The sequence below is a fragment of the Pseudophryne corroboree genome, chromosome 6 (genome assembly GCF_028390025.1).
Source record: "Pseudophryne corroboree isolate aPseCor3 chromosome 6, aPseCor3.hap2, whole genome shotgun sequence".
NCBI classification, from domain to species: domain Eukaryota; kingdom Metazoa; phylum Chordata; class Amphibia; order Anura; family Myobatrachidae; genus Pseudophryne; species Pseudophryne corroboree.
In genome coordinates, this window is record NC_086449.1 from 269259197 (window position 1) to 269270571 (window position 11375).

The window sequence follows — 11375 nt, forward strand, 5'->3', positions numbered from 1 at the left end:
GCCTCCAGAATTGATAATATTGTTCCTACCTGCTGGGAGGCACCAGCTGGAGCAACAGAGCATCGCTAGTGCTTTATCATACAGGAGTAACACTGCAGGGCACCCTGCCAACACATCCACCATACTATATACAAACATAGCGCTGGCTTGGCCACCCCACCCCAGGAGAGGACACAGTAGTAGTAGTAGTAGTAGTAGTAGTAGTAGTAAAGTGTACAGTAGATCAGAAATATGAGGAGCAGTGAGCACAGAAAGGAACGTCAGGGACTAGGAGCTTGAGAGGTAGCAATAGGGAGCAGGAATAGCAGGTACAGGTGTGGGGATGGGGGTGTCAATTGATACTGGCAGTATGGAGCAGTAGGTACATAGAGTAGGGAGCCACAGAGATGAGTAGGGAGCAGGAGGGATGAGTAGGTAGAGCTGATGAGTGGGTACAGATTATATGGAGTAGTGTAGGAGGAATGATGAGTAAATAGACTATAGGGAGCAGTCGGTATGAGTAAGTAGGGCTGATGTGCGGGAGCAAAGAGTAGGGAGCAGTAGGGATGTTGTTTCTTATTTAGAGCAGCACTAAATCACTCCTCATGTGACTGAAAACAAAAGTATTCTCTTACCCTTTCTTCTTAGAGACAGCTCTATGAGATGAACAGCAGAGGGAGCATTCTAGTTGCCAGCGCTCTCCACTTCTTATTGGAATAGTGCTGTGTGGTAGTGTCATAGAGCTCTGTGCGACAGAGAGAAATGCAGAAGTCGCGCAGCATTCAATGCAACATCCTGTGCTGCTGGACACTGAGCAACTTCCAAGAGACGCAGCAGAAACATTACACAAGGCATGCATGCTCCTCTTCTCAACTCCCTGCCTATCACATGAAAGCTGGATTGAAGGACATCCAATCCCTTTAGATTGTAAATTTGCGTGCTGGGCCTTCCTACCTTTATGACTGTCTATTATTACCCAATCTTGTTTTTTTTCACTGTTTTCAATTGTTTTGTTTATGTTAACACTGTTACCAATTGTAATGCGCAATGGAATTTGCTGCTCTGTATAAGAAACTGTTAATAAAAGAAATGTCTTGTCATAGATGCAAGTGATCCCAGCTAACGTCACCAGGAAGTGCCCGGTAGCCAGAGCAAATGACAGCTTTCGGTTTATGTTGCACAGTGGAACGCAAATCTTGTAAGCATGGCAGCCGGCCTGGCAGACGTATGAATAAGCCCTTTGTGAGCCAGCTCGGCAGGCAGTGTAAAGCCCCGTACACACGGGGAGATGTGTGCAGAGCCATCTATCACAGACCGCTCAGCACACATCTCTCCCCCTGCTCAGCACACAGCGCGATGTGTGCTGAGCGAGGAGGGGGGACGACAGGGGGCTGCTCACTTCACATAGCAGTGATAGCTCTTCACCTCACATAGTCAGCGCTAGCGACGCACGGGGCCGTGATTCGCTATCGCTATGGGCAAACACACGCAAAGATCCGTGCTTAATTTCTAAGCATTCTAGTCAGATTGCTTAGAATTTAAGCACGGATCTCTCCGTATGTACCCCCCTTAAGAGGGAACTTTCCCTATGGTTTGATCTGCTCCTGTGTATGTGTGTAACTACAGTATGTATGATTGTGACTTTGTATGTTTACATAGTGTGACTGTGTATATGTATAGCTGTGTGTGACTGTATCTATATCTGCATGTGTGACTATGTATGTATACATGTGTCACTGTGTATGTGTATACTGTAGATGTTTGTATGTGTGTGTGCCTGTGTGTGATGCTATGTATGTATGTATGTATGTATGTGTATATGTGTGTGACTGTACGTATGTTTTTGACTATGTATGTGAGTATGTGACTGTATGTATGTGTATATGTCTGGACTACAGAGTCCCGCAGCGAGGAAAGATAGGGAGGGAATGCTCTCACTTGCTATGCACACAAGGCAGAGGGCAACCAATTGGGGAAGTGATGTACACACACCCTGCGTGACTTGAAATGGGGGCACAATGTTTGACCATGCCCCCTTTTAATTTACATGTCAAAGGCTTGCGCTCAAAAATTTGATACCCATGGCCCAAATGTTGCTCTTTAGGCACGCCTAGTCTTAAGTGCCTAGGTCCCCCCAAAGCCTTAAATCAGCTCTAATAATAATAATAATAATAATAATAATAATAATAATATCTTCTGCCTTCTTACCTTGTTAAATAACAGGATACTCAATTTTGCCTTAAACATGTAAAAACAACTGTTTCCCCATGTTTTAAGGATTTTAAGGACCAAATTACTTTGACAAATAGGCCATTTTGGCCTAATTCATGTTTGTATGCACATATATTCTTGGCTATGGTATTGCAAATGCTTCAAAATATTGTATTATAGAACTGCAAGTAAATCATATACAGGTTGAGTATCCCATATCCAAATATTCCGAAATACGGAATATTCCGAATTACGGACTTTTTTGTGTGAGAGTGAGATAGTGAAACCTTTGTTTTTTGATGGCTCAATGTACACAAACTATGGTTAATACACAAAGTTATTAAAAATATTGTATTAAATGACCTTCAGGCTGTGTGTATAAGGTGTATATGGAACATAAATGAATTGTGTGAATGTACACACACTTTGTTTAATGCACAAAGTTATAAAAAATATTAGCTACAATTACCTTCAGGCTGTGTGTATAAGGTGTATATGTAACATAAATGCATTCTGTGCTTAGATTTAGGTCCCATCACCATGATATCTCATTATTGTATGCAATTATTCCAAAATACGGAAAAATCCCATATCCAAAATACCTCTGGTCCCAAGCATTTTGGATAAGGGATACTCAACCTGTACAATTAAAAATAAAACATTGTCCACGAGACATACAGTGTCAGATAAGTAAATACATTAGAGAGTGTACAAAGAAGGGCAACTAAAATGGTGCATGGCCTACATCACAAAACTTACCCGGAAAGGCTAAAAGATCTTAACATGTATAGTTTGGAGGAGAGAAGGGAAAGGGGGGACATGATAGAAACTTTCAAATATATCAAGGGTCTTAACAAAGTTCAGGAGGGAAACATTCTTCAAAGGAAAAGAAGTATTAGAACTCGAGGGCATACATTGAGACTGGAGGGGGGGGAGGTTCAGGGGAAATTTAAGGAAAAATTACTTCACAGAAAGGGTAGTGGATAAGTGGAATAGCCTCCCATCAGAGGTGGTAGAGGCTAAGCCTGTAGGGCAATTTAAACATGCTTGGGACAGGCATATGAATATCCTTACAAAGAATTAAGGTTAAAAAAGGGTTGAGATTGCCTAAAGGATAAAATAAAAAAGGGGCAGACTAGATGGGCCAAGTGGTTCTTATCTGCCGTCAAATTCTATGTTTCGTAGTACATAATAATATAATAGTCCAATTTTTTCAAGAAACAGAAAATAATCTGGGTACAGGAATCACATACAAAATTGCAGAACAGAGGAAATAAGGACCAACGATACATCTTAGTAATGGATGCAAAGACAATATACAATATATATGGATCAAAATGAAGGTCTTCCTAATGTTAAAACTTCCAAATTGTACCACAAGATTAAACAAACCACTTTACGAATAGAGTTTTTTATGGAAGGATCCAGAGTGTGTATGTACAAGATCCACTCTTTTATCTTTATTAATGGATGTTTCTAGCCAATCCATATGAAATAGATGTTCTACCTTAGGCATCAATGATGTCAAAGATAAAGTGTCAGAGGATATTCACTGTGAAAAAAAATATTTTTTTTGTTTTGTTTTTGCAGCCGCTGCAGGTATTGCAAATGTCACAAACTCATTTGCAGCTGTGTACACATTCCCAGGCTAGATACAAAAATGAGGAACATCAGGGACTATGGCTACGCAGACTAGCCAAAGCATTAGCAATACTGGCACCATGTTTCTTTGGTTACATGATTGCAGATGACGGCAGATACACACCCCAAAAACGGCAATGACAAGCCTGCGTTTTTGCCACCACTCCCTCATAACTCCCTGTTCACACCTCCAAACGGCCATTCCCTGTCAATCACTTTTCCATGAAATCCTCATCGCGAGCGAGATCGCATCGGCACCTTGGTGCATGTGCATTGTGATCGCAGCACATGTGCAGTCAGCCGATAATAGCTCCATTGCGTGAACATCAGCCATTGTGTACAAACATGAATTAGGCCCTTTGACTGAAGTAAACTTGTTTTATTTTGGTTAATATAAATGTCTGACATAACCTTGAGGAGTTCCTTGTACCACTTATCATTGGACTTGGGGGTTTTACAGCGCTGCAACTGTATGAAATTGGGACAAAGGAAGCATAATCCAGTTGGTGTTCTACGTGCTCCTATGAAGAGTATATTGCTGTCAGTGTGCAATTTACTTAATACATTTCCTATATGCAGAGCCGTAACTAGACGTTTTGGTGCCCTGTGCCAAAAAGAGAATTACTCACCCCCCTAACCACCCTCCCCACGCATTTTTCCAATAGGAACATAAGGCGTATGCTTCAAGGGGACATGACAAAATTGATCCCATAGAACGCCCCTTCCCACATACATAAAAATATCACATTCTTTCACTTAACCCAAGAGCTCACAGGTAAGCTTCAAATAGTTAAAACTCTCCAGCTTGTAATACTCTAGCTCTCTATGCAAGGACAGATAGCTCAATGAATAGAGTGTCCGACTACAATGTCATAGGCAACGGGTTAGAATCCCGGACACATCAGCATCCCGAAATGTAATAAAGGGCTGTGTGACTGAACAACAAAGAGCTATCACGTCAAGTTCACGAATGCTGTATAGGTGTTAGCGACAAAAGGGGTGGGGGTAGGAGACAGGGGCAGTCAGGAGATGCTGGGCTTCAAAAAGGGAAGAAACTGCAAGTGAAAGTAATTAGATAATTGATTGACAAATGCTGCCAACAGCGGAGCACACTTTGCACACACTTAGTTACAGCCCTGCCTATATGTACTTAAGATTTTTCAGCAGATGTTCAACCTCTGATCTATTTGTCTAGTAAAGTACTGTGCCAACCCAGAGGAGCAGCAGTTAAATATCCCCAGTCCAATCTAAAAAGTGTATTTCCACTCTGAAAAACTGTATCTACAGATTATATTTTACACATCACTGTAACATTAATTGTATTTCAGTATTTCTATTGTGTATTAAATATATATCCATTGGAATGGTAGTTTCCTTTCTTAGAGGTGTAGTGTTAAATTATATACTTAAAAGATGCTACACCCTCTCTTGACAATTCTATAGCCAGAATTAAACCGTGAAGCTCTTTAATAAGAGCCATTAAGCTGCAGCAAGTATGCGATTCATTTATTAATTTCTCCCCTGAGCCAAGTCTGAACTGATTTCATATTGCTAAGTTACAATAAGCCTACAAGACATCCAGTTGCCATTTAAAGCATTCTCAGTAGTTATATGGTTCACTCTAATAATAATCCAGAAAGTTCTGTTAAGGATGCACAACTTCATATGGCACCACTTCATTCTGTGTCAATTTAAAAGGTAAATTACTATCACTAAATTAAATTTGGTGCCAACAGGATGTCATGGTCATGCGCGTGTATGTCTTTGAGGCTGAAGGGAGATTGGGGTAGCCAGCAGAGCAGTAGAGTGAGCAGTCTGGATATACCCCCACACCCAGTAACATGGTACCGAGTGATACATTGTAACACAGGTTCTGTGTTGTTATAGTCCCTCGTGAGTGATATAAGTAAAACTAATTTGAATAAGTAGGAGGTGGGGATAGGGAGAAGGAGTTGGTGGTTGGTGAAGAGTTTTAAGTGATGGAGCATGGAGTACATGAGGGAGTGACTATGGCCTAAATGTATTAAGCCTTAAAAAGTGACAAAGTGGAGAGTGATTGAGGGGTAGATGTATGATAGCGGCAATATTGTGCTGGTATCACTCTTCCTGCTTCGCCTTTTTACTGAGGCGAAGCGAGAAGCACTAATGCAAACATGTATGAACATCTCAGCTGCTGAAGAGCCCTCTGGCGAATGGCTATGAGCGGCAACGCACTGTGTGTCCCCCCGGTCGGCTCACTGGGCATGTGCAAGATGTTGCATGCCTCCCGAGATCTGACAGGGACAGCGCTGTTCCTGCTGTGGGGATAGGGCATCAACACCTGCAGCTGTTGAAATCGATAGCTGCAGGTGTCGAAACGATCAACGCTACTGAGCGTTCATACATCGTCCTCACATATTGGCGTGCTGTCTTTAAGGTATAACAAATAACAATAAAACTTTATTTAATGTTTATCATTCCTGACCTGCCTCCGGCTTTGGTTGCGGCTCCTGTGTGATCTGTGCCAGGCCAATCAACTTGGCTTTATTGCCGCGGTGGCTACACACTTCATCCTGATGCTGGCTGGGCGAGTCACCCTTTCAACTACATCAGTGTCCATGACTTCCTGTCACAATGCCGTACCTCCTGCTGGCTGCTAGTTGCTTTAACCGGAGATGCTTTCATTCAGCTTCCAGCTTCCACCTGCCTAGTCTGCCTGCCTGCCGATGCAGCTGCTGATCAGCTGCCCTGCTGTTAAAGGGGCCATTATCTTGCCGCCCACTCCCCTGCCCAGCTGTTTTTCCCTACTCTGGAGATGCTCCACCTGCCTGAAAATTTGCAAGCCTTCTCTCCATCTATTGCCAGATGCCCCCGCCCCATTGTGCAAGTACGAGAGCATTGTTTGTTTTGAACCTCTGCTGTTGCTGGACTCGCCTCTATGCCCCTCAATGTATTGACATGGCCTAGCATGAAACTTTAGGTCATTGTTTGGTCTGCCATTTGCAACATATTCGATAAACTAAATGACCTATAGCAGCGCTAATCGGGTGTTTGCTAGGGATTACTCAACCCTTTAGTATATAAATGCAAAAGAAAAAGGAAAAAGCACTTGGGAGCAGGATATTTTATTACTGCAATTAAAATTTACATGAATTTAATACATTAAACACACATCAGCCGGTATGACATACAGACAATAAATTAAAATTAGTTCAAACAATATAGCCAACAATCTTAAAAGCCTTTCGGGATGATGCTTATCACAGCAGTCTCATATAGCTGAGTTTAATGCAAATAATTCAGTTCTATGGTTAATGAAACCATTCCCTGTGCTTGATAGAGTTGGTAGTAGTAATAGTAGTATTATTAGGGGTAGCAGTTCTTATTGCCAGAAATAACTCACATTGCAGTTATCCATGTTAAGTTGTTAGTAAAGCCAGATTGAATTAAAAGCATTTTTGTAAACTCCACTTGTTCACTTTTCAAGCATTCATGTAAATCATATGGATTTCAAATACCTCATTAATTTTCTATGTCTGGCCAGGCAAAAGGCTGTATACAAGAATAATAACCCGGTTATAAATGCTACTTTTATCACTCTCTGAGGCAGGTGGTACAGAGGGGTGGTCTTCAGTGTGCCGGCGGTCGGGCTCCCGGCGACCAGCATACCGGCGCCGGGAGCCCGACAGCCGGCATACGACACTTATTCTCCCTCATGGGGGTCCACGACCCCCCTGGAGGGAGAATAAAATAGTGTGGCGCGCGTAGCGCGCCACCGTGCCCGTAGCGTGGCGAGCACAGCGAGCCCGCAAGGGACTCATTTGCGCTCACCACACTGTCGGTAAGCCGGTGGTCGGGCTCCCGGCGCCGGTATGCTGGTCGCCGGGAGCCTGACCGCCGGCATATCGTAGTGAACCCGGTACAGAGATCTCACAGTTGCTGGTGCTGCCCTATATCGCAGCTTTCTCTGGAGTGTCCTTTTACTCACTGTCCTTTGGGTGTAGTGGGAAATCTGGCAAGTGTGCTCTAATTCGTTTGTTGTAAAGCCTTAATGCGTTGTTCCACAAGGACTGTTCCATTTAATCAAGAACTATCATTTCTTGCTATAGTATTTTCCATGCAATTCTTATTCACACATCGTAACCAATTTAGTGTGCCCAATATGGCTGCCTTGTCTGGTATTCTGTGTAGAATGAAAAATGCATGGTTCTGATCAGGGCTGGTTCTACACCTTGTGGCGCCCAGTGCGAAAGTTTCCACTGGCGCCAACCCCCGCGGCAAAACAGTTTGTAAAAAAAACATGGGCGTGGCTTCATAGGGGAGGGGCGTGGCCACAGTTATGCCCCCAGATTTGCCCCAAATAGTTGGCGGCGGTGCCTGCTCCCAGGCCGCAGCACCCCGGGCGTAGGCACTGCTTGCCCGCACCAAGAACCGCTCCTGGTTCTGGTCAGGGCTGCCATCAGAAATTGTGGGACCCGGGACTGAAAAACTGGCAGGGTCCCTCTGTCCCATACTCCTAGTAATTACCCGTCAACCCAAAATACTAATCTGTCCCATATATTTAGTACTTACCCCTCTACCCAAACTGCTACTCTGACCCATATACTGCATCTAGCACCTACCCGTCTACCCAAACTACTACTCTGTCCCATATATCTGGTATCCCTCCCTTCTTACACTACTGCTTTGCCCTTAATATCTAGCCCCTTTTTCCCCTGCCAGTCTATTCCTCTTTATTCTGCCATTACAATGTCAGGGCTCCTACAAACACCACACCACACAGAGAACACTCACTAGGGATGCTTCTCTTCATTTTTCTCTGCTGCCTACTGGTCTTAGTCTTGACACTGGCACACAGCATTCTTCCGATGGCGCAGCCTCTCACACCCCATCTCTGTATAGCTAGTTTTTCCCACGGCACCTGCATCATGTGTAGTGCCCACAGTCCTACAGAGCCCTGTACTGCCTGGGCCATGCTCCAAGGACCAGGGGAGTTGTGGCAGGCCAGCCAGCCAGATCCATCCCAGCTGTAGTGCACTTCATATGTGGTGCCAGCCGCTCTGCTAGAACGGGCTCTGGAACTGCCAAACATGCAGCAGGCATGGAGACTGACAGTGCCGGCAGCATTTCAAATTCAGCGCTGGCCGTGAGACAATCAGAGCTTGTGGACCAGCAGCCAATCAGGAGCTTCTGAGTGGCTGCTGGTTTGTGAGCTCCAATTTGAAATGCCGTCGGCACTGTCAAGCTACATGTCTGCTGCTTGTTCACCAGCTGTAACCAGCTACAGTGCCTGACATCAATCCACACCGCTAGCACCTGCGCCCCTTCTCTGGGCAGAGACAACAGTCTCGGTAGTCCTCCCCTGATGGCTGGCCAGGGTCTCACGTATGTACAAGGATCTTAACAACTATTTTATCTCTCCCATTTTATGTCATCAGTTCCAGGCATTCCCTACTCTGCCAGAGTGTAATCCTACATAGTGTGCCTAAAATGGCTGCCGCACTTGGACCCTGAATGGATAGGATGAATAATCCTGTAACTGATTACCAAAAATGTCTACCATACCTATTGTAGTATCTCCATGATTTCTGTATTACACAGATTTGCACTGACCCTTCAATTTAGTCAGCCAAGACCAGGGGCCAAATAACAAGGCTCCAGGAAGAACTATCACCGGCGTGGGTGTGTGGGACTGACTGCCTTTTAACACCAACAGGAACCAATCAGAGAGACCAGTCCCCTAATGGCAGGAATAGATTGCTGCTGTAAAGCTGCACATACAGCCTGCGTCCCGGCTGCCTAGCAACCACTGGGATCATTGGCCAGTGCGGCCAGCATGACGCAGCATCCCAGTCGCCTAGCAACCACCGGGACCCGCAATGGGGGAGTGCTGAAATAGAGGCTCGTAACAAATGATAGGTAGAATCTGATCTGATTGGTTGCTATGGGCAGCACCTCCATGGTCACTGTGGGCAACTTGGCGCTTTTCCCCCTGTGTCCATTTAGTGTCAGGACAGGCTGCAGGAGTGCTGGGCTTGCCTTTCTTTATGATAAGAAACGGGGCATGACACGTGGTCACATGCCTATAATGTCACAAGCTAGGAGGTGTGGCTTAGCAGACACAGCCCCATTTCCTGCTATAGGATATTAAATAGTTGGGAGTTACTGTTATAGCTCTGTTCTTCATATTGCAGAGAGGTGAGGTGTTGCTTATTTTATTTAGTCATTATTATTATTATTATTATTATTATTATTATTATTATTATTATTATGCTACCAGGAATCTTTGGTGTATAATTACTGGTAAGAAAATATTTATTAACTATTAGGAATTATCAAAAGATATCACCATTCTAAAGAGGAACAGCATCAAATCTTGACACTAAATATAATAAATCTTTTCATTTTTGCAAACAAAAAATGATTCTAAGAATATGAATTACAAGCCCTTCACTGGCTTCCCTTCCCTTTCAGAATCCAATTCAAACTTCTCACACTCACTCCTCTCCCATTTACATCTCTGACCTTATCTCCCTTTACACTCCCACATATCCACTTCGCTCTGCTAATGCACGCCGGCTGTCCTGTCTTCTGATTTCTTCCTACCACTCCTATCTCCAAGATTTTTCACGTGCTGCTCCCTTACTCTGGAATTCTCTACCTCTCCCCTTCAGACTCTCCACCTCTCTACAGAACTTCAAACGGGCTCTTAAGACCAACTTCTTTACCAAACCCAGCCAAATCTTATCCTAACCCTCTGTTCCATGCTCGGTCTACCCCATCTGTGTCACCCCTGTCTGTCTGCCCCGCCCCTTTAGAATGTAAAGGGCCCCATAGACTACAACGATAATGCCCGATTTCATCCGATTTCGACCTTATGGGCCGATAAATCTGATGAAAAGCGAGCATCGGATCGGAGCCCCTAGATTGTTAGTGCTGCACTCGTGATATGTCGGTCCCCACAGGCATGGCTGGGACCGCATAAGATACATCGTATGCAAAAGGACCGCATGCAATGTATCCTATGCGATCCTGCCGCCTGGGAGGCTGCCAGCCGGATCACGGGAAATCTTATGCGACATGAGGGTCCGAGATGTCGCTGTAGTGTATGGGGCCCTTAAGCTCTCACAAGTCGAGCCCTCTTCCCTCATGTGCTTATCCTTTTCTTACTTTAATGATCTTCAACTGCCCCAAATCCTGCAGTTTTCGCCCATCTGCTGATGTAGCTATGTTTAGTTACCCTGTACTTGTCCTATATTGTATTCAACTGCAAGTCACTGTTTTCCTGTTTTGATTATTTGCTTATGAACTCTGTAATTGGGCGCTGCGGAACCCTTGTGGCGCCATGTAAATAAAGGATAATAATAATATTTATTAATAACACTGTCCAGACAATGTTCTCTCTTGTATGTATGACACTACTTTTTATATAGCGGAAGTAGTATACACATTCGTATACCTGACATATGCTTAGTATAAATGCATATATATATATATATAGTATGATTAATAACCTGTTATAATATGAAATGTAATATATGAATTGAATTGGTGAGCAGACTGTA

The 11375-nt window shown here is 44.0% G+C and overlaps 1 long non-coding RNA gene across 1 annotated transcript in view; it reads left to right on the forward strand.

The window, feature by feature from the left end:
- The window catches only part of LOC134932019 (uncharacterized), a 60670-nt gene extending 59718 nt beyond the window's left edge, over positions 1-952 (forward strand). The window contains exon 4 of the long non-coding RNA XR_010179226.1: positions 628-952. This is a non-coding gene — a long non-coding RNA (uncharacterized LOC134932019). The remainder of the gene's footprint in view (positions 1-627) is intronic.
- The last annotated feature ends 10423 nt before the right edge of the window (positions 953-11375 follow it).